The sequence below is a fragment of the Bicyclus anynana genome, chromosome 14, assembly GCF_947172395.1.
Source record: "Bicyclus anynana chromosome 14, ilBicAnyn1.1, whole genome shotgun sequence".
Classification (NCBI taxonomy): Eukaryota; Metazoa; Arthropoda; class Insecta; order Lepidoptera; family Nymphalidae; genus Bicyclus; species Bicyclus anynana.
Window position 1 is genome coordinate 12,309,253 of NC_069096.1, and position 25,093 is coordinate 12,334,345.

At 35.5% G+C, this 25,093-nt stretch overlaps 1 protein-coding gene across 2 annotated transcripts in view; it reads right to left on the reverse strand.

Moving 5' to 3' along the window:
- Positions 1 to 21,153, reverse strand: part of LOC112048883 (serine-enriched protein) — a 41,380-nt gene extending 20,227 nt beyond the window's left edge. Inside the window, exon 1 of one of the 2 annotated variants that reach the window (XM_024086571.2) lies at positions 20,991 to 21,153. The gene's annotated coding sequence lies outside the window, so the exon portion shown is untranslated. Of the gene's footprint in view, positions 1 to 2,930; positions 3,191 to 20,990 lie in introns of those variants that run through there. The other variant, XM_052885420.1, reaches the window with a different exon arrangement.
- Between the last annotated feature and the right edge of the window lie 3,940 nt (positions 21,154 to 25,093).

Sequence of the window (25,093 nt, forward strand, 5' to 3'; positions counted from 1 at the left end):
GACCGGTCGTCCATCGTATCCGTTACGTGCAATGTAAAAAAATATAAAACCCACTAAGGGTAATAGGCGAGCACAGTATCATGCTCCGCGCTATAGAGGAATGTAAATATTTTTTAAATGGCTCCCTCTCTCTGAGAATCACATCACTACCAATTGCGCTAGAGCGGTCGTGAAACATATTTTGTATGTTGTATGAACAAGTTCATGTCTAACAATGTGTCTACGCCCATTAATTATACCTCGTAGCACTTGTAGCAATGCTGGCGACAGAAATCAGCACTAATATTGTCTTTAACAGAGCAATACATTGGGCCTAGGCACGTTTGCTACAATGTGCCGCCCGTAGCTATAAATTATAACTCGTAGTACTCGTAGCAAATCTGGCGGCAGAATTAAACTTCATGGTTGTTCTACGTAGAGTCACCGAGGAATATTTTCATTATTTCAAGAGGGTAACAGGGGGAAAAGAGGCGGTATATGTTATTGAACATTAGAATGGTCAGAAGGTCTGATATGAAGTGAAGTGATTTATATAAGTTGTTTAAAAATAATTAACTAACTATTTTTAGTGATATAATTATAAAATGTTTACTTATAAACTTATTGTAAAGTTTTAAATTTTAAATGATAAAATTGTCATTTGAATTAATTTAATAACACATACTTAATAAATAAATTGCATGCCAAATTGGCAAGATACATTTACCACACAAAAATTTATTTATTTGTGTTTGATCTTGTTTTACGAATACACCTTTCTTGTTTTTGCCTACTACAGATTATCTTTATTTAAATAATAATCTTAATTTTATTAAAAAACACTAATGGGAATCCACTGGCTCCCAAGATACAGTTACAGCTAGTTTTGGAGCCAGGGATCTACTCTATTATTGTATTGCAAATTTGTTACTGTGTGATTAATAAATATTTTTTTTTTTATTATTTTATTAACATCTACCGACCACCTGTATATATACGTACGCATGTATCTGCAAATAAATAAATTGATTGATTGATTAATTGTAATTGCTGGTGTCCTACTAAAAAAGCTTTTGTTTTTTATTCTTTACAAGTTAGCCCTTGACTACAATCTCACCTGATGGTAAGTGATGATGCAGTCTAAGATGGAAGCGGGCTAACTTGTTAGGAGGAGGATGGAAATCCACACCCCTTACGGTTTCTACACGGCATCGTACCGGAACGCTTGGCGGTACGTCTTTGCCGGTAAGGTGGTAACTAGCCACGGCCGAAGCCTCCCACCAGCCAGACCTGGACAAATTAAGAAAATCTCAATCTGCCCAGCCGGGGATCGAACCCAGGACCTCCGTTTTGCAAATCCACCGCGCATACCACTGCGCCACGGAGGCCGTCAAAATATTTTCGAGCGTATAATAAGACATAGACATATCAGTTGTCTTGTAATATATGAAATGGGTAGAGTAATGACGTAGTAGGTAGTTTTGCAGGGCTATGTAGGGCAGGAGCATCGGCCCGGAAGAGCAACACACCTAATTGCCGATATCGATTTTATATGGACACGTTGCTGGCTAGATAATGAATAAATTGCATTTTAATTATCTGCTCGTATGTAACACGTTTAACCCATCTTATATATTGCATTAGTTATTTATCAAGTTTATTAATGTAATATTTGTACAGAAATGTAGTACTTTACCTTGCCTAAATAGTAAAATTGAAAATCCATCTTAGGCGTCCTATACACACTGCAATAAAATTAGCTTTATCGGTGCAATCGATTTGTTAGGGTTATATTGAGAGAGAGAGATTGAAGAGCCGTGATAGCCCAGTGGATATGACCTCTGCCTCTGAGTCCGGAGGGTGTGGGTTCGAATCTGGTCCGGGGCATGAACCTCCAACTTTTCACCGTGCATTTTAAGAAATTAAATATCACGTGTCTCAAACGGTGAAGGAAAAATATCGTGAGAAAACCTGCATGCCAGAGAATTTTCTCAATTTTCTGTGAATTTTCTCAATTCTCTGTGTATGTAAAGTCTGCCAATCGCATTGGGCCAGCGTGGTTGACTATTGGCCTAACCCCTCTCATTCTGAGATCTCACTCGAGCTCAGTAGTGAGCCGAAAATGGGTTGATAATGATTAGATTGAGAGATTGGCAGTAATAAATTACTCGTTATTACATACGTTTAAACTATCCCAATGTTTTATTCAATTTGAAAATTTAGAATGACTAAAATTTTAACGAATTAATTTAAAAGTTACAAATTACAATACCAAAATACGGAAACATAAATACAGTAAGTACCTAATATGCTAAAACAAAAAAAAGACTGAAATTGATTGATTTGTATTTGTACTTATTAATGAAAAAAAACTTTACAAAGGTTAAACGAGTAGGTTTGTAAATTTGAAGAAAGTAAATTGGAAACTATATATTAAGTTATAAACTTGTTTTTCCTCTAATTGTCTGAAAAATATTTAGACAATTAAAGGAAAAATCTAAATTAAAAACCTAAATTACGACCTAAACCTAGTGGTAATTTTACATTTCTTATTTCAGAACTTATTGATTTATTGCCCCATCTAAAGGAAGTTTAATAAATCAATTAAGGTAAAATATTTAACACGCTCTTCAAAAGATTGTAGGTATAAGATAGATAAAATATACAGAATTTACAGAAGACTGTAATTTACAGCATCTATTAATCTCGTTTTCTTTGCAACCTCCTTTCCTCCTCCTTTGGAATACCTTTACCTATTCGTAAATATAAATGCCGAGGTTTTATTAGATCACAGGCCATGAGGTTCAATAATTTACCTTGCCCCTATTAACTGATACACCGTCTACTACGGCAAAAAGCTCCACCCACGCCTACCGTCTGGAGTAACACCCACCTAATACGCACTTGATCCCGTCTCCCGTCACTACAAATAAACATCACCACAAACCTACCTGTTGATATTAAGCACTTCACCCTCTGTGCGAGTATCCACACTTAGTATAACACGGTAATTAAACTATTCATTGACAAAACACCACTGCAAAGAATACGCGAAAAAGCTAGCAATATGCCGCCAATGCGAATCAACCGCTATTGTTTTTGCTCGTTAAAGTTCCACACTTTGCAATATAACTCACACTTTGCGGTTAAATACATTAAGTGTATGGTTTAAGTGAATTAAAACAAAAGCTTATTATAGAAGCTTGACATATTCTATTACATTTAGCCCTACTGATTGTACACAAGGATTGTTTGGTGATACGCATGCGTGCTCCAACGCGCATGTGTCTGGTCATCATCAATATGACATGCAGCGATAGAAGGCCGGGGCGGTATTCAATGAGAAGCATTGAAGGTTACATTCATGAATGAGCCGCTGGAATGACTTTCGATTCACTGTAATCAACATTAACTTGTAGCTTCACAACAGGGAGTCAATGCCATTCAGTTTTAGTCTCTTTATTTCACTGCACCTACAACAATATACTAATGTATGACACATAAAAAAAATCAAGGAAATCGAAACGTTAAGGCGGTCTTCTTAAATGTTCTCTTAACTGGTTAGTAAAATAAGTCCTCTGAAAATGTGTACAATCACCAAGTATTGTTTCAAATCTTAGATAGGATGAAAATATGTAATTTCCTAGCTAACGCCGCGCGGTTTCACCCGCGTGGTTCACGTTCCAGTAGGAATACGGGCATAATATATAGAATATAGCCTTCCTCAATAAATGGGCTATCTAACACTGAAAGACTTTTTCAAATCGGACTATTAATTACTGATATTAGCGAGTTCAAGAGATAAGATTTCAATACATAAAATGTTACCTACATGTAAGTTTAAAATTAAATTCAAATAGCGTTAGAAAATTATAAGAACTAAAAAATACATCAATTTTCTTAGTCTTAGTTTAATTTTATCAAATCAAGTGAGGAATAACTTAGTTTTTACTGGCTTTGTAAATGCGCCATCTAAATAACGAGATATGAACTACCTTGTGCCAAATTATTCAGTGACTCTCCCTTCTCATACATTTCAGATTACGCACCCATTCGCTAGATACGGTACAACACTGAAGTTGTAGATGGCGTTGCTACAAATACCAGCTGGCCTATTTAGGTCTTTTTATCACTTGTAAACCAAAAACACCAAATTAATTGAGAAATGTCATCTATCTACTGTATGATATCCACCAGTAAGCACAGGATGACATACACACACAACAATCATTTGTTACATAGAATCTCAATTTCGTATATGTCAAGTAACATAATTACGTCAAAGATAGTAAATTAGACTGCTGGTTTATTTATTAGAAAAATAAAAAAAACTTTTTTATTTTTCTAATAAAATAACTTTTATTTTTTTAAATTTTTTTTTATATAACAAAAAGAGCTAAAAAGAAAAATAATGTATTTTTTTTAATAAATATACATTTATAGGCAGGTACATTATATCCTGCTTCGTTGGTCCAATTGTTGGCCTATGTGGTTTTAAATCACGAGATCCTGGGTGTGATCCTGGGCGTCTATTCTGTAACAATGTTTTATACAACCCGCAAGTCCGAGTTTCGAATTCATCTCTATCGTGTTTAGCACTATAGATAGAGAAAAATAGATGTGAATTTGAAACTCGCACTTGCGAATTAAACATCGTTTCAGAATAGACATCGTTTCAGAATAGCTATCTTGGCTGTGCTACGTACACTCAGACTAATTAGATAAAGACCTGCCTCGCAAGACATTATTTTTCTGTCAAAGTATATGATCAACGATCTTATGCGATTATAAACACTGTCTTTATCGAATCGATGTTTCATAGTTTACAATCGTGTCCGTCGGATAAAAACCTTCGTAAAAATACCTTCTTGTGTAGTTAAATGGTGTACAAAACGAACAAAAACTGCTAGTTTAGTATAAGATATGTATGAAATCTAAGCTCATTTTCCTTAGAAAATGGCAGAAAATTTTGTTCGTGAATTTGGTTGCGATACTAGTCCTTATGTATTTAGTCTGAGTACGTACGCTAAGTACCGAGCATTAAAGGTCCGTTTATATCTACAAACACAGTACGTCACAGACAAGTAGCGTGAAAGACACCCACAGACACCGTCTATTCACACTGCCCAGGTAGCTAGAGACACGTAAAGTCCTTTTCATAAAAAAAGTACCCAGACGCGGCGCTAATGTCTTAATGGCAATCTTATTGTTAATTGTGTAAGGCGCTTTCAATATAATTTAATGTTTAGAAGTCTTATGGGACATGCTCGAATTTATTTGTTCTTAGAAATTAGTTACGTTATAATATTACACCATTTACAAAGTATAAACTCTACGCTTGATTAATGCCATCATCTAAGAAGATCAAGAAGGGACATGTGCGTTATTAATTAAAGGCATCACTGTGGAATCCTATACGATTAGTGGTGTAATGGTGGGTAAGACATTGATGTACGTAGGTACTGTCAGCTTTGAGCACAAATTTAAACAATATTGAACTGTATCTCAAAGATAACAAGGATTATTTGAGCGCACACGCGTATTTCTATTTTGTATCTGCATGCGACGTCTTGGGCAAACATTTTAAGCAAGGGTACCGTAGTAATCTGGAAATTTCATTATAATAATTAATGCCTAGGTGCTGAGATTATAGCGAAATTACAGCGAGTGAAACTTGAGTCAACGTTAATTAAAAAATTAACGAACTCTTTCTTTTAAAATAAAAAAAAAGTAAATCATGAGAATGGGTATATTATACTGGCTACTGGTTTTTAAATAGTACTATACTTTACATATACTATCACTAGCTGAGGCCGCGTGGTTTCACCCGCGTGGTTCCCGTTCCCGTATGAAAACATATATATAGCCTATAAATTTTCTCGATAAATAGGACACAATCAACTTGGCTCATGAAGATTTCTTCGTAATATTTCTTAGATATCTGGAACTCGTCTTACTGACAAAAAGGTTATCGACATCATCAGAGCATCAACTTCTGACATTCTGCCAGAAGAAACCAATGCTTGCCAAAAATGGAATATGGAAGGAAAGAGAAATCGTGGAAATCTAATAAAAGGAACCAGGAGGCTGATTACCAGGAGGACCAGGACCAGGAGGTTTCATTCACGATATCTCACGACAAATATACTCGTCTCACTTTGGCATAGCCAGAAATTGTACGAAATCGCACGATATCGTCAGGGATTTCATAAGAAAAGTAATAAGTGTCACGACACCCAGTAATAAGGAACATGACACTAGAAGCAGGACAGATTAGACTAGACTAGAACTTGAAATTGTGTCAAAATAGGTGGAATTACAGAACATCGATATTGAACGCCTTACCATGTCAGTTAGTGTTAATTCTAATACAGCAATATCTCCACGTCGCTATGAGATAACTGTTTGGCAGTTATTAATCCTCTACAGGCTTAGATCTGGATATCGAATGTCTCAAGGATTGACATGACATAACCCTATTTCACAGCTTATTGCCCAAGATATCTCTTGTATTGTACATTTTGGGAATCATGTGAAAAATAGCCATCTTCGAAAATGTTTGCCTTTTTTCGTTTTTTGTGTGTTTATTGATATTATTTGAATTTAATTAACTTATTTTATTTAATTTAAACGTCTGTCTTTGTTTTCAAAATAAGTTTTCTCAAGTGCCTATAGTTTTTTAAAAGATACTTAACTAAAACTAATAAAATGTATGGGAGTGACAGATCCAATCGAGAACTTGATCATTTTACCTGTCTTTACTTAATGTGATTGCCGTACATTTTTTATCCTTCGAAGCGTTAGCGATTGTAGTAAAAGAATCGACGTAGCACATTAATTATTTTTTCTTTTCTCCGCGAAAACTACAGACAAATCCATGTGTTATTATTGCACCCATTTTATTCGGCGGCATTTTCAGAATTAATGTTGAATCACCATTGATTTTTGGATAATTTGAATGGCGCTATCTCATCTCACAGATTCTATAGGGCTATGACCTACCTACTCCAAATACAACAACAAAACGTCGAAATAAAAATTAAAAGGGTTTTGGTCTGATCAGTGAAAAGTTTCAAGAAGCGTGGTTTCACGAGGACTGCAATGTAGGTAAGTAAAACAAGCACAATCATCATTATTACAGTTCGTGCAACATGGTGCAGGTGACAGAGTTACCTGTATGACGAACGAACTGTCACCTGAACGCATTATCCGAATTTAGCTACTCCACTGAGCGCAGTGGAGTAGCTAAATTCGGATAACTTTTTGCGGCGATTTTGTAGGCACGTAACATATCTATATTATAACATATCGTTGACATTTAAGACAATTTAAAGATGAACATTCAAAGTGATAAGTGGAACTTGGAATTGATACCAATGTTTCCAAGTAATTATAAGATAACAGTTTGTCAGTTACTAATCTAGGGACTTTGCAACTAGATATTGAATGTCTCTCCAGTTGACTGCTCGTGACCTCATTTCAAGCTTCAATGATTTTCCGGTTGTCTATACAGAGCCTCCCTCGGCTCGCAATTATAGATTTTTCTCTAATAAATTAAATCTGCTTTCTCAACCATATCAGTTTAATAAACTTAGGTATTTTAATTTGTAACTGATGATGCAACTGACTTTTTGGTAAATTTAACAACTAATATTATAAAGCTGAAGAGTTTGTTTGTTTGATTGAACGCGCTAATCTCAGGAATTACTGGTCCGATTTGAAAAATTCTTTCACTGTTAGATAGCCCATTTATCGAAAAAGGCTATAGGCAATATATTATCTCCGTACTCCTACGGGAACGGGAACCACGCGAGTGATACCGCGCGGCGTCAGCTATGTTTTATTGATGACTAGCAGATGCTACGCGGTTTGACCCGCGTAGTTACCGTTCCCGTAAGAATGCGGGGATAAAATAGAGCCTATACCTATAAAGCACTTGGGGATAGTATAGCTTACCAACAGTGAATTTTCTTTTAATCGGCTTAGTAGTTCCGGAGCCCAACAAACTTTCCGGAAATGTTCAAGTAAAAAAAGCTAATATCTGTATTTTTTCCAAAATTTTATATAGGTACAGTAGTGTCCCCCATATTGAAATTTTACCTAATCACGATAGATATTTGGGTCACAAGAATTGATATGTGGTACAAATTTCAACTGGAGTGGTCCAGTACATTCGGAGAAAACAGACAGACATTAAAATGTGCGCTATTGATAAGGGTAGTGAAAAAGGTACTGGACTTATAAGGGTTCCGTTTTTGTACTACGTACTTTCAAAACCCTAATAAACTATAATTTAAATTTAAATATGGACGACCTTTCTGACGTTGCTAGTTGGTATTGCTTTACTTAGTTTTTTCTGCAGCACAAGTGTGTATAGGATTATATATTTTCTAAACTGTCTTATGTCTGGTTTGGTGTAAAGCGTCGGCCGGTACCCTCGGTAATAAAACAACAGACAGAAATTTATAATCCAAAAAAAAAAATAAAAGCCTGCGTATCGTACGAAAATGGCAAGAATACATAAAAGGATTGTTTTATTGAATGATCTTTCGTCGTAATACGGGCTTCGTTTACAAGCCAAACAACTCATCAGCCGTACAAACAAAACTTCCTCTTCCGACGGGTATTTTTTGAAAATTCTTGAAACAGAGTTATTTTTTTTTAATAATGAAGTACCTATTTTATTGTATTTTTACTAGTTTTCTAAATTATCCTGAATTTTAGCCAAAAGTTGACAATGTAGATTAAGAATAAGCCAACACCATCATTCATTTTTGCATTTTGATTACGAGAAATTTAAGTAAATTATCTTTTAATCTCGAAATTTTAATTAAAATTTCTTAATCTACGTCGGTATTTAAGAAATTAACAATCACGTGTCTCAAACGGTGAAGGAAAACATCGTGAGGCAACCTGCATACCAGAGAATTTTCCTAATTCTCTAGGTTATTTGATATTTCATAGTTTTTCTAGACACTTATAAAGTCTTATGTATGTATTTCTTAGGCGGATATACCAGTATTTATCAGTAATTTTGATTCGGCATCACATTAATATTATAAAGCCCAAAGTTAGTGTATGTGTGTGTGTGTGTATGTGTGTAAGTATGTGTATAGTTATATTTGTTCCTCTTTTACGTTGCGGCTACTGAAACGATTTGGCTGAAATTTGAAATACAAATAGATTTTATTCTGGATTAACACATAGTTTACTTTTCATCACGGATAAATCCATGATTTCTGTGGGATTTGTGAAAAACTGGTTTCACACGCACGAAGCTGCTGGCGTCCGCTAGTTTACAATAAAATCCTGATTTCCTAAAACATGTACCGATTTAAGGTACCGTACGAAAACGAAACCTAACGATTTCTTTTGTGATATTAAAAACACAAAATTTGTCGATCCATTGTCCACATTTTTTTTTTTTTTTTTAATTTAATGTCTAAAATGTATCAAACTTAATAACGTTTATGATAACATAAAGGCGTTTTACATTCACTATTGCTTGTCATTATTATTATCAAAGTCAAAGTCAAAGTCAAAATTCATTTATTTCAAATAGGCTTAGTTTACAAGCTCTTTCGAAACGTCAGGTAATATCAGCCTATCGCTTCCCAACTCCGGATTGAGACTGAATTTTTTTTTAAATTTTTAAAATTTCAATTTTTTTTAGAAAAAAAAAGCTAAGCAGCCTGTCCCAGGCTATTTTGTAACGACAATTGGCTTGTTTAACTCGCAAGTGCGAGATTCGAATTCACCTCTATCTTTCTCTTTCTATAGCGTTGTTTTAGACAGAGAGAGATGGATATAAATTCGTTTCATCGTTACAGAGTAACCAGGAAGGGATACAGTCCAGGTTGTAGAAATATCTTCCGTTGGTTTACAACTTCACAGTTACTCAACATGTCTGAATATACTCGGTAATTAATTAGTCCAAAAGCAAGTACCAGGCCAAGAGTTAGAAGTTATTTCCGCATTCAGCACCGCAGTCGCACCTATTGTTCAAGTACAATAATTACGAGTATGTCGCAGTGGGGAGACAATATCTGTGAAAATACAAACTACCTGCATTTTACTGCATCGAGACTAGGAAAGCTTGTACTAGTAATTTCATTCATTACTACACATATGCCGTGCTTTATTTTTTAACTGACTTCCACTTTTTTTATTCAATGACTAGTTAAAGCTTGAATGCGAGTAACGATCTATGATGAAAACGATCGGGTTGATACCAATTTATTATTTTTATAGTTTTGATATTTTTAATTTTTTAATTTACAATTTTTTTCAAAATTGTAACTATCGTATTATATGTTAATTCATCATGTTATCGCCGCATTACAACAACTTGCGGTACGGACATTTTCAGTGTGCTCGTGGCGTTCGAGCCTTCAACATCTCTTGTTGTGTGATTCTTTATGGGTTGCTTGGGATAGGTGGAGAGAGTGACTTGAGTGGAAAACGGGAGTGTTTGTATACAGTCAAAGGTACCTTTAACCCTACACACATCGTTCACAAGTGCGTGATTTCAATCAAGGTCATTCTCTGCCATTCTAGGGTCTTATTTTGGTTACAGTTTGATTTGTTAATTAAGTTGTCCTGACAAGTGTTGTGAATCATAACCTTTGTTCGACATTAGTTTTCTTATATTTGTAATAACTTTTGAGTCCTATAATAATCATTTATGTCATTGTACCTATGAATATGTACTAAGGGAAGTCACTGGCCCTTATGACACGGGCTTACCTAGTTTAAGACGTCATTGTAATTCTATAGTGAATATTTCAAATAAACATTTCTTATTTCTTTATACTATATTTGTCCGTTAAAAAAACTCTCGTGTAAATGAGGGCTAAAGTCAGCCTGCCTGTCAATTTAGAATATAGGTAGGTAACTGCGAAAGTTAACTTTACAAAAATGGAGTTTTAGCGATTATTGTAAGCTACCATATACAATATGCGTCATTGAATCATTTCATTGAAGCAGTGAGAAAGAAAAAGTAATACATTAAATGTTATTTTTGAAAAATTAAATATTTTTGTATTAAATATTCACCAAAATAGATTAATTTTTATTTTTGTTTGTTTATTTGTTCAAACGATCCCGATATAGTTCAACGACTAAACTAATGGAAGGATTTACATTTTGCTTCAATTAAGCTTTGAAATGGGAAGTAGGTAAAGAATATTCTTTCACATGGAGCCCCTAGTCCTTAGGAAATATAGCCTTTCTTCAGGTGCGGACTTGAACTCTGCGCCTCTAAGATTTATGACTCACTTTTAAATAAAGTTCAAAACGGGGCACGATTTTCTAAAACCCTTTATCTGTATTTCATAAGAGTTTCAGATTTCATTACGTTATTTATTTTTGTTACGTTACGTACAACGTTGTACGCAACGTAACAAGTAAGATCGCAGGAGATAGAAACAGTAGTTACCACCTTGAAGGAAAACAACGTGAGGAAATCCGCATACCAGAGAATTTTCTTAATTTTCTGCGTGTGTGAAGTCTGCCAATCCGCATTGGGCCAGCGTGGCGGACTATTGGCCTAACCCCTCGACAGACTCGAGCTCAGCAGTGAGCCGAAATGAGTTGATAATGATGAATGTTTTACACCGAGATTCATAATAAATTAATTAGGTTTATGAAGAATCGGCTTACTTGAACACTGTATGTGAAAACTTTAGCATAAGCCCGTCAAACTACAGTCATCATCATCATGTCAGACGATGGACGTCCACTGCAGGACATAGGCCTTTTGTAGGGACTTCCAAACATCACGATACCGAGCTGCCTGCATCTAGCGAAACCCAGTCAGTCAGTCCACCTGGTTGGTCTACCAACACTGCGCTTTGTAGTGTGGAGTCGGCATTCCAGCACCTTGGGACCCCAACGTCCATCGGCTCTTGGAACTATGTGGCCCGGCCATTGCCACTTCAGCTTCGCTACTCGGCTACTTTTGTCTTCAGGCACTGAGGAATTTCGACGAAAAGATATGGCGGAGTGTCCAAACTGCAGTAATTAAATGATAATAGTACTAAAATGTAAAAAAATAACGGCAAATAAACGATAAACCTTGTATTTAGTTTTAACGAAAACTAATAAACGTAAACATAAAACTCAGAATTCATTAGAATATTATATTAAATTATGTACATAATTTACTATTCCAATTACCAAGAGGTAAATTATGATAAATTATTATGAGCGTAAAGTTTCATAGAAGAAAATAATTGAGCGAATGGAATTTTCAATCTACCGTCTTTTTCAGTTCACTAAACTCAACTCGGCAATTCATTAAAATAATTACCTTAAATTGCTTCAAACTGAATTTATCTTCCAGCGAGCTGCTAATGCGTTCAAGCCCAATTAAAACCACCACTTGCAGCCATTGAAAATTAAAAAATGTATTTTTGATACTACAAACAGATTAATTATTATTAGCAAGTTGTACGTTCGCGAGTGTTAACATTTGTTTTAGAAGAGGAATAAAAATGAATAGTTATTCAGTTAGATACTCTCTTATTTTATTGCCTACTAGCGAAATTTGAATTACGAAATTTATGTGGTTCTTTCGGCTTTAATTAAAACACGACACTTGATTGTCACCGCCTTCAAACAGATCAGAAGGTAGCACATAGGTAAGATGTTATTTTTTGCTTTTTAGTTTAGGTTAATTATTGAGTTGGAAGTCGGTTGAATTTTTTTTATTAAAATTTTAATTTTTTAATTTTTAGTGTTATCATACCTACTGAGTGTAAACAAAAATTAAGAAGCAATTAGCTGAAACGTTATTTTTTGTGATAAGTACCTAAGTCCTACAATTCCAATTTTGAAAATACTACCTCAACTCAAGTACAAAGTTTCACTTCCCCTTTATCCACACGTAATATGAATAACCAAAAAAACGTGAAAGGTAACCAATGAGGAGTTTTCTTATCTGTCCTTCGTCTTCCTCACCAGACCCCTAAATACAGTCTCAATCTATCAAGGTGGAAAGTTCTCATGAATATAAAATTATCAAATCTTTTCACAAGGTAGGTACTGTGAACCATCGAGGAGTTCCCTTAACTGTTCTTCGTCTCCATCACCAGACCAATAATACAGTCACAACCCATCCAGGTGGAAAGTTCACATCAATACAAATTTATCAAGTCCAAACACAAAGTGGGGTGTAAGGGGGAGGCTAGTACCAGACAGTCGCACTAGTAAGCACAGTGTTGGTCAACCCCCCACCAGGTGGACTGACTACATCAAGCGAGTCGCAGGGATTCGCTGGATGCAGGTGGCTCACTATCGTGATGTTTGCAAGTCCCTACAAAAGGCGTATGTCCTGCAGTGGACGTACATCGGCTGATATGATGATGAAGATGATAAAAACACAAAGTAGCTTCTGTGAACCGACGAGGAGTTCTATTAACTGTCCTTCGTTTTCATCATTCGACCCTTAATACAGTCACAACCCATCTAGGTGGAAAGTTCTCATCAACACAAACTAATCAAGCCCAAACAAAAGGTAACTGCTGAAAATCCTTGACGAGTTCCATCGTCTGTGTTTTGGCTCCATCGTCAGACCAACTCCAGACCTTTATAAAATTGTAGTGGTTTAAAATACCTTATGGAAACACTAATAAACGCACTCGCCATCTCTACGATTTTTGAAAGTTCCGCTCGATTTCTCCACATTTTTTGTTTTAGATTTAAAGATATAAGTAACAAAGGTATGCGCTTAGCTTCGTACCTCGAAAGGTAAACAAAATCTATATTAAAAATAATATTTGTTTGATATACAATAATATAAAATAATATTTGTGCATAACTTATGTTTATGAGACCTTTATGAGACTTAAACTACACTCGATAACAACACCTGTTATTATGCAACCATTTGAATTACAAATTATAATATATCTACTTACTTAATGTTAATAAAGTAGGAAATATCAGCAATTCTGTTTTCACAACTCGTGTAACTTGTAAGGTAAGGCAAGGTAACTGTTGTTTTCGTAACGCCTAACAAAGCTGTTGTAAAGATAACACGTCAAAATTCCCGGGAAACTTGGCGTTGGATCGTTCAAAGTTTGTGGTAATCAGGTAAGGGCGCGATCACTAGCTAACCATTTTTTTTTGATAATTCTCACATTACTATTTGGTGCCAAGATAAGTCAAAGTAAGTGACTGTGACCTTATAGAAAACTAGAATTCTATTGTTATTGATTATAGTATGTTTAACGATATAAAAATTTGAAAATGAAATGCATTATATATCTAATTAAATATTGTTAAATGGTGATAAACAAAAATAAAACCCTGGCTAAGAATGTTGTGTGCTCTTCTCGGAGCAAAGGGCGTTTGGAACCCTCGTAACCTGTTCTGGCAAATAAAAAGGCCGTCAATGGGTGACCAGGCATATTAATATCGCGAGGTGGGTTGTACATTCATTGGAGTATCGCCTAAAAGTTGCCTGTCGGTGTTCTACAGGATTTATTTCGGAGAATGCGCTCAGGAACTTTTTAATCTTCCCTCCCTCCCTCTTCACCTTTTTACCATAGAACTGCCAGGCGTCGCAGAGGTCTGCATCCATACGTAGTTCCTGGATCCCTGGACGCGTACGAAAAGTTACGGTTCTTCGTTCCTGAAATTATGGAATGCCCCTCCAGCTTCCGTTTTCCCTACCACCTATATATATATATACCTATAAATGGGTATATTCAAGCCATGAGTGAATAGGCATCTTCTGGGCAAGCGCGTTCCACCATAGACTGCATCATCGCTTACTGTCTACTGAATTTGGTACTCTAAAGGCAATTAATTTAATTTTTTTCATTTTAAATTGTATTTATTTATTACAGAACATTTGGAATACAGTGTGAACACACCTCAAGGACGCTATAACGCTAAAGTCAGGGAAGGTGCGAGACTCTCCATTTTGCAGATTTGTTTGATAAAATAAAATTGCGCCTCGTAATCTGATTTGCAGATGAAAACAGGCCTTGTTTGCCGACGGTAACAAATTTGTATTTGTTTTTATACTTTTGTTCTTTTGTTGTGCTTCTGTTGTTTTTATGGCGATTTGTTTTATGGGTTTAAACGGAATTAGCAACAAAACCGTAGTCGCGGTTTAGCTATTGGTGCGATTATTTTTTTGTTTTTAAAATAAAACAAAGTTAGGTGTTACTTTATAACGTCTGAATTGATCTGGATGCTGATGTGTTCGTCTTGAATTATGCTATTATAATAAAGGTTATGTGCAATTTAAGAAATTAAATATCACGTGTCTCAGATGTGAAGGAAAATCATCGGGAGGAAACTGCATACCTGAGAATTTTCTTAAATCTCTACGTGTGTGAAGTCTGCCTTGGGCCAGCGTGTTGAACTTTTGTAGCCTAACCTCTCTCATGCTGAGAGGATACTCGTGCTCAACAGTGAGCCGAATTTGGATTGTTAACGGTGAAGCTAAGTTTTTCAAACTATCGGACGTACGTGATTATGTCTGTGTGAAATTTAGTTTTACAGAATTTGTTTATAGGTACACCATATTTCTCGTATTATTTTCTCATCGGTTCAGTAGTTTCGATGTTGAATAGTAATCAACATCCATTCATACAAACGTCCGCCATTATATATTTCGATTATATATAGAAATAGTGGTAAATCTATAATAGATATTTCTTTTATGTAACAGGTTTAATGTAAAATAATAGTAATGTGTAACGTATAATGAAAAAGAGGCAAAGTTTAGTGTAGTATTGTCCCTACAATCCCTACAATATTACAATAATAATCGATTTTGAAAAAGCTTTTACCACTAGAAAGCCACGTTTATTGTTAGTTATTATAGGCTATATTTTATCTTCGAATTCTCACGGAAACGGGAACTATGTGAGTGAAACTGCGAGGCGTCAGCTATTACTAGCTACCTTAGTTTTCGTATTAAGTTTACGAAAGTGTGTATTGAAAGCTGTTTTAGTCCAATGAAGACAACATTTTATAGATGACTTATTTTTCTCTCTCATTTATTTATTAGTTATTTTTTTTAATTTTTAATAATGTCAATATAAACATAAAATATAAAACACTATTAAAAATTTATAAAAAAAGCAACCCTTCCGCTGCGGGACTTTTGAGTGCCCAAGCAACCGGCGGTCAGGGCTCCAGAGTGAGGAACCTCCTCACAATACGCGCCGTCTCAAGAATCACAGCCTTTTGTATCCGACTCTTGATCCAACAGTTAAACGAAAGCTTCTTAAGGTGTTGATCGAAGCTTTTCGCTATAAGACCATTGACTGAAACAACTATCGGAACAATAATAGTTGACTCAACATTCCACATGGCGGCAATCTCGTGAGCAAGGTCCAAGTATTTTGATACTTTTTCCTTTTCGGCTTTAACCAGATTATCTTCAGTAATATCAACAATTATAGCACGACGCACTGACCGTTCAACTAGCACTGTATCAGGTATATTGGCTACAATATACCTGTCAGTGATAATCGTTCGGTCCCAGTAGAGCAATGCACTGCTATTTTCAAGAACTGACGCTGGGTCGTACCTAATAGTAGGGCATCTTATAATCGATAAGGCTATACTGAAGAGCAAGCTGTTGGTGGATTCTCTTGGCTACTTGATTATGTCGATGCAAGTATTCGGATGGCTTATTATTATTAGTTAATTTATACTTTAGGTGTTTATTTTATTCTACTAATAAAGGGCCGCAAGCATAGGGCGGTATTTTAATAGACCGTAATTTGAATATCGATCGCCTCAACGCCAATCATATTTATTTCAAGGGAATTCTTCCTGAATAAATTTACGGTAATAAAACAACATTGAAAAATTTTCTAGCTCCTTATTTAAAAAGGAATTTTCACCAAACATTTCAATTACAAAATACCTGTCGGTCGAAATCAATTAGAATTTTCTGCGGTAACGTTTTTTTTATGATAACAAATACCTCAGCAGCTTAAAAATTATATATCAAGTAAAATATGTTAATTCAAGGCGTACCTAAATTTATAAAATACTAGCGGACGTCCGCGACTTCGTCCGCGTGGATTTCAGTTTTTTCACAAATCTCGAGGGAACCATGGATTTTTCCGGGATGAAAAGTAGCCTAAGTGTTAATACTGAGTAAAATCTATTTTCATTCTAAATTGCTTCAGTAGCCGCAGCTCAAAGGAGGAACAATCAAACACACATCCACACACATTCAAACACACAAACATTCGCTTTATAATATTAGTGTGACTAACCACCCCGGAGCGTGATAGCCCAATGGATTTTACCTCTGCCTCCGATTCCGGAGGGTGTCGGTTCGAATCAAGCTCGGGGCATGCACCTCCTGTTCAGTTGTGTGCATTTTACCAAATTAAATATCACGTGTCTCAAACGGTGAAGGAAAAACATCGTGAGGAAACCTGCATACCAGAGAATTTTCATAATGCTCTGCGTGTGTGAAGTCTGCAAATCTGCATTGGGCCAGCGTGGTGGACTATTGGCCTAACCCCTCCCAGTCTGAGAGGAGACTCGAACGCAACAGTGAGCCGAATATGGGTTGATTTTTTTTTTATTCTTTACAAGTTAGCCCTTGACTACAATCTCACCTGATGGTAACTGATGATGCAATCGAAGATGTAAGCGGACTAACTTGTTAGGAGGAGGATGAATATCCACACACCTTTCGGTTTCTACACGACATCGTACCGGAACGCTAAATCGCTTGGCGGTACGTCTTTGCCGGTAGGGTGGTAACTAGCCACGGCTGAAGCCTCCCGCCAGTCACTGGACCAAATTAAGAAAACCTCAATCGGCCTACCCGGGGATCGTCCTAGGACCTCCGTCGTGTAAGTCCACCGCGCAAACCACTGCGTCACGGAGGCCGTTAAAAATATTGATAATGATAGCCACCCCGCGGTTTTACCCGCGTAGTTCCAGTTCATGTAGGAATACGGGGATAAAATATAGCCTACGACATTTACAAATGACTGGATATTTGATGAAAGCACTTGATATTTGATACAGCCTTAATAAATAGCACTTCAATATTAAAAGCCGAGATACGCGACGCAGTTGTTACATGATAAATTAACCGTGTCGATGGATCCATCGCTCGCCGGGGATGCGATGGAAAAACGACGTACGTTTGACTTATGATCGAGCGTGCTCCAAGCTAGCATAGCCGACACGACAAACCTCCATCAAGAATAAAAAAATATGTGAAAGAAAGAAAAAAAAAACATTTATTTCATAAAAAATTGTGCCTCTCTTAACCACTTAAGAGTGTGCAATATGTAATTTGGTGGTTACAAATGGTTCTGGATCTCAGATTCTGGAAAAGTTAGGAGCCTGATATTTGGGTAAATGATATTTCAAAGTATTAGCTTCGTTATGACTATACAAAATACACAATTTGTAAAACTTTTCTCGATAGTTTATTTTTTTGAAAAATACATGTTTTGCTCACATTTTGCTTTCAATCTCAGGAAAAGCAAACTTATTTTCTTAAATTTTTGTTTTGTTTAGAAAATTAGGAATATATCTTGAACATGGCCATTTTGTTTTTCGTTATGTTGTTTAATTTACTTGCAATTAGGTAAAAATGGTTTTGGCGCTCACGTCATAAAATTTGCGTCGCGCGACAATCACTCCGTGCTTTTCACTCACGTGAAAGTCATAATTCGTCGTCTCGTTTGCGCTTCGAGTTTTATCCATATCGCACCGACGCGCTGCGCGCTCTTAATACAATAATTGTAGTGCTCAATACTCAAACCGCTGAGTCTAAACATCAGAGCACCACTGTGTCATATTTGGCACAACCTTGAAAAAGGATCCAGCTCAGCATTGTGCTGCATGTACCAAGAGAATATTGGACATATCGCGCTGATTTTCAGCTGATAACCTTGAACCAGATGACACCACGGAATGTGGCAAATATACTGAAATTATAGCCGTGATAGCCCAGTGGATATGATCTCTCAAACGGTGTAGGGAAACATCGTGAGGAAATCTGCATACCAGAGAATTTTCTTAATTCTCTTCGTGAGTGAAGGTTGCCAATCCGCATTGGGCCAGCGTAATGGACTATTGGCCTAACCCCTCTCATTCTGAGAGGAGACTCGAGCTCCACAGTGATCCGAATATAGGCCGATACTGGAATTTTTCAGTTAAAATTTTCAGACTGGATTCGGCAAATCGGTCCCGTACATTATCATTAACATCTGATAATGGTCGATAATTAATTTAACATTATCACTCTTATCTCGCCAACCTTCATTGGAGCAGCGTCGTGGATCTAAGCTCCATATCCTCTTTCCTAAAATCAGTGGCGTGCACTTCATAGATGCAATAATGCACTGCCTAACCTAAGGACTCAATATAAACCTATCTTGAACCACAGAATACATAATTGAACAAGAAGATTCCAATTTTTAATTATAGTACATACCCTAGTTTAAAACCTTGTAACGTGTACAAGGTTTTAAACTAGGGTATGTACTATAATTAAAAATTGGAATCTTCTTGTCTTTAAGTAGGGAGGCTTGGCCGTGTTGGCTGTTACGGACGGATAATTAAGATAATACAAATAAAGCATAATTTTTTGATTATCCAGAATGATTAGTAATGTATTGATAAAACATTACATTGTAAAGTACAAAAAAAAAAACTACGTACAAGTAATAAAGTCAAAACAATAAATTGTAAAAAAAAATACGTACAAACAGTATCGAGTATTTGTTTTAAGAGTTTACACTTATATTATTTTAATGACACAACAAAGGGTTGAATTTTCATTACATTAAATCGATGAATCCGTCGTATTAATCCGTCCTCGCACGTTGATCACTCCGTAATTAAAGTTGTTCGGATCGCGGCGAAGTTTCCAGATTATCTAGATCAACCAAAGCCTCGATTATTATTCAAAGTCACACTCCCAAATGATCCGTAGATCAAGTTGATAGCTACTTACTAACTTGATGCATTAACAAATATTTTATCTCACTAAAAGGTCCAAACGTTGCTGCCTGAACTTTAGCTTGCTTTTTTTTAATATTTGAAGGCGGTAAAAGAAATCAAATTATGGAGAGCAAAAGCTGTCGATTCCCTGTCACTTAAATAATGTGCGAGTCGAAATCGCGCACGAAAGGTTTACGCGTAATATTTATATTAGAAACTATTTTTAAAAAATATAAAATAAATCATTCTATTGTCTATAGAAACGACAAAAAATTACGTTTTATTTTATGGGAATATAAAAAATATTGATTTTATTTTGTTTCTTAGTATTTGAAAGAATATCTTTATAACCGAAAGAATATCTTTCTTGCAACATTAGACCACACATCACAATTATCTTAGAATAATAAATACCCTGCGATATGAGGTATAATCTAGAAAATGGCTCAGCATATTTATGCTTCCCGTATGCAAAAAGCATACAGCGATGATTTTCAGCTAGGACCCCGTTCCAAGTGCCACCACGAAAACAAGCAACATAAACCCGTATTTAAAGCTTAAACTATATTAAAACTTATAACTAGTTGAAATAATAATAAAAAAGTATATAAAATTAAATTTTAATTTTATTATTTGTTAGTATAGCTGAAATAATTTGCATTTTAAGAAATTAAATATCACGTGTCTCAAACGGTGAAGGAAAACATCGTGAGGAAACCTGCACGCCAGAGAATTTCTTAATTCTCTGCGTGTGTGAAGTCTGCCAATCCGCATTGGGCCAGCGTGGTGGATTATTGGCCTAACCCCTCTCATTCTGAGAGGAAACTCGAGCTCAGCAGTGAGCCGTATATGGGTTAATAACGACGACGACGAATCTCATGAGATTACAGCCTGGTAACAGACGGACGGACAGAAAGCGGTGTCTTAGTAATATTGTCCCGTTTTACTCTTTAGGTACGAAATCCTAATAAGCTACTGTAGCATCCAGATTCTACATTTAAATTAGTACTATTTGTTCGCGTTTGGCTCTGCTAGGAAAGGAGGGGTGAAGGACTTACTGGAAAACTGCTTCTTATCTTCACTCGCACTCACAATCACAGCCAAGTTTATCACATAGTATTTTGGTAGTATAAAAGCGTATCATAAAAACAGATGAATTGTCGCGGCGCGTGCGCATAAAGCGTTTATAGGTTGCGGTTGATTACGTGCGACTAATTAATTTAGTTTTCAGCGGCGTTTTAGGAATAACGGGGATTATGCGGGACAGAGAGGTACTTATTGGATGCGTTGGAGTAGAAGTGGGATGGGAAGCGTTAGCTTTGCGCGAACATACTGCCCAGCTTTGAAAGCTTTGAAAAGCTTTCAAAAGAGGAAGCGAATGAGTATATAATAAAAAAAAGAAATACTAAAACAAAAAAAATAAACTAAATTAAAATTAGTACTGAATAGGAATTATGCGTGATCGTATTACAAATCATCTGAGTATACCACTTCTTAATAATCTTAACGAAAGCGTTGCGTGAATGTCTATCCTTATTTGGATAGTTTAATAATATTCCCCAATAGCTATTAAATATAACTGCATTATTAACAAACTGTTCCGGTTGGTATCGGTCGCGTGCGTCAATCTTGCTTATATCGAAATAGCAATGTATGCAAATCCATTGCGCCAAATGTTCGCATGACATTTTAAGGAGTTAATGTTAGCGAGAAATGAAAAGCGTAAACTTAAAAAATTCTTTCATCTCGACACTCTCGAACTAGTACATTATACACATATTCATTGCGCCAAATGTTAGCACAACATATAATGAGTTTTTATCCAAGCGCGCAATGAAAAGTAAATTAAATGCGTGGTTTAAAACATTTGCGAAGCGATTCAATATAATAAGCGACATCTATCACGTTCACTGTCCGAACGCGCGACGAAGAAACTCCGATATTTAACTGCAATCGATAGTATGTCGAAGCGCTTTAGAAATACGTATCAAATTGCCATGAGGCCAGGAGCGTGTTAGAATATAAAATATGAGAGTACCCGCAACTGTTCGAGTAGGCGAGATAAAACATTTGCGAAATATACTTAACGAAATTATTGCGAACTAGCGTGATAATAATACAATAAATATTACGGTCATATGGTAAGTTTGAAATATGACTTAAGCGAGGTAACAAATAAATTGAGTTTAGAATCGAAAGAAGTTCTATGTTGTGGTAGGTAGGTACCTATGCGACAACCAAATCATAGAATTCCTTCAACTAGGTACATGAGGTACCTACGAGTATAGCGATGTTTTTATGTAATGCGTGTAACGAATACATTTTGTATTGATGAATGCGAGCGTAATAATTAATGTTTTTTAAATAAAAATAGTTTGCGACTATAATAAGATCATTTAAGCGATAAAATAGCGAAATACTTAGACAAACGTTAGCGTTTTGTTTTTAACATAGCGGAAATTCTTAAATACCTACAAATAGTACATACTTAACCTATATTACATCCAGTTGGATTAGCGTGTTATTCTATGAGTAAGCGACGTATCTTAATACAGCGTTAATTGTTAAGTACCTAAAACTATATAATGCCCATTTTGGACGTGCGTTTGTATGTGCGTGAATAGCGAATAATTGTAAGCGTTTAAACTAACTAAATAATAAATAATTATTGCGAGCGTTATGAAAAAGCATAACTTAAAATTAAAAATGCGTGGTGGTTTATATAATCCTAACTAATGCGAATATATGCGATTTTTATGAGTTACCTAAAGTTTATAAATAAATATTAAATATGCGTTTTGGGTATGATAACCCTAAGGAATGCGAATACTTTAGACAAGTTAACTAAAGTTTATAAATAAATATGCGTGATTTTTAGAGTATAGATAGAACCCTAATTTTAATGCGAATACAGACTTTAGACTTTTGTAAGTTATCTAAAGCTAAAATAAATATGCGTGTTTATTAGAGAAAGTATAACTCTAATTTTTAATGCGAATACTTTAGACTTTTGTAAGTTATCTAAAGCTAAAGCGTAAAATCTTATTAACTATTTTATTGCAAGTTGAAATACAAGCAATTGGCTAAACCACAAAAGATGCGGTTCAAACTGAGCGGGTGTTCGTGTAAGATAAATAACCGCGATGGTCTTTCTTATCCAAAACCGTAAAATAAATTACTATTTTGAAACATAATTAGGCATAATTGTTTCAAGTAGATAAGCGTGCTAATGTTTTGTAAAATTCAGTATTACTGTGGGGCGAGAAAAAATGTGAATTAAGTTTTATTTTATAGCATGATTTAATGATATGCGTGAAATAACGAAGCATATTAAATAATTTGCGACATACCCACAATAATGTACATAATATTTTGTCTGCACGACAAACAATCGTTGCAAATTCTAGCGGTAAAGTTTAGGTATTTTACCCGGCGTAATTTTTTTTTCAATACAGAGTTAACAAACTATACTGTATCTTAGTGCGAATAGTATGAATCTTTATTAGCGTCCGCCAATACTAAATAAATAGTTTTATAAAGTGTATTTTTAAATAGTTCAAATGTAAACTAACTTCGCGGTGTTATGTAATTTCTATAACTTATAATTCTTATGGACAGCGGTCAATTGGTTTTGTGTTTACCTAAACATGAGCATATTACATTTTACTTATAATTAATTTTATGAAATTGCGATAAGTTAGTAGATAATTAAGTAAAACACATAACTGAGCCTAATCTTTAGCGGGAAAAATTATAAGAAGCGATTAAGCGCGGTATTTGTAAATATTTAAAATTATTTTAGCGTTTCATTTAGCGTGAGATATCGAAATATTTAAATGCGTGTATTAATGAAATAGAAATATTTAAATGCGTGTATTAATGAATGAAGTGAATAGGCGTGTTTTTGAGATCAGACCTGAAGGATGATTTGTCATAATAATTTCCTTGAGTCTGGCTTTGCGTGGTAAAATTAAATACTTTTTCTGGTTCTCTTGAACTAATAAATTTATTTTTATGAAGCGGTTTTTCTTCTAACTTGGAGAAATTGCGGATGTAGTTATAGCGATTATTATTAGTGATTTCACGAATGCGATGTGTTTTTGATTTAAAAGAATTTTGTAATACAGGTGCGTCACCCATTAGAATAAAGCCTAGGGTAGTTTCAAATGCGTGTGGCAGGCCAGGACTAGATGTAATTCGGCCTTGCCTAAGGATTTTAGTGAAGAATTGAGCGCCTAAAATAATATCTATCCCACTAGGTATATGGAACTTATCATCTGCTAGCGGAACATTCGTTAAATGAGTAAGCAATGAGTTATCAATATACGAAGTTGGCAGATTATCCGTTATCTTGTCTACTACCAAGGGGTTTAGTGCGTAAGAGTTATTATTGAATTTTGAAAAAATGGTTAAGTGTGAAATACCTCTTATGTTACTGGTGGTTCCACTGAACCCATAAACTTTCATTGGATATTTCTGCGTTTTAATATCTAATGCTAGGCGGTTAGCACATTCAATTGTAATAAAATTATGTTGCGAAGCGTTATCAACTAAACATCTAAGAGTAAATTCTTCTCCAAATGGATTTAAAGCGCGAATAGAAGCTGTTCCAAGCAAAACAGTGCGAGCGTCTTGTTTATCTTCATGTACGGAACACAAAGATACCGCGGGCGGTTCTTGATTTGCTACATCGATGGTATTTTGCGTAGGGCTGGTCGTACGATTATTATTACCAATAGACGTGTCGTCCTGGCTTGGTTTATGCGAAAAACACAATAAAGAGTGATGCGATTGAGAATTACAGTGCGTACATGATTTTATACTTTTACACGAACCTTTTTTGTGAAAAATTGACAAACACGAAAAACATGCATTATGCGACTTAACTAAATTATAACGATCTCGCGGAACTAACTTTAAAAACTCTGAGCAGTGGTATAAATGGTTATGCGTATCAAGTTTACAAAGCGGGCACTTATGTTTTGAATCCTCTGACGGTACGAAAGCGTTGGTTTGCGTAGAAGTAGGTATTTCTTTAGGCACAGAAACTATAGGCGTAATTTGCTGATTTTGCGTTTCGACAGGCGTAGAATCAGATGGAATTCGATCATTTATTTTTGCTAGTTCTTTATTGTACGTGTATTGAACAGCTGAATATAGT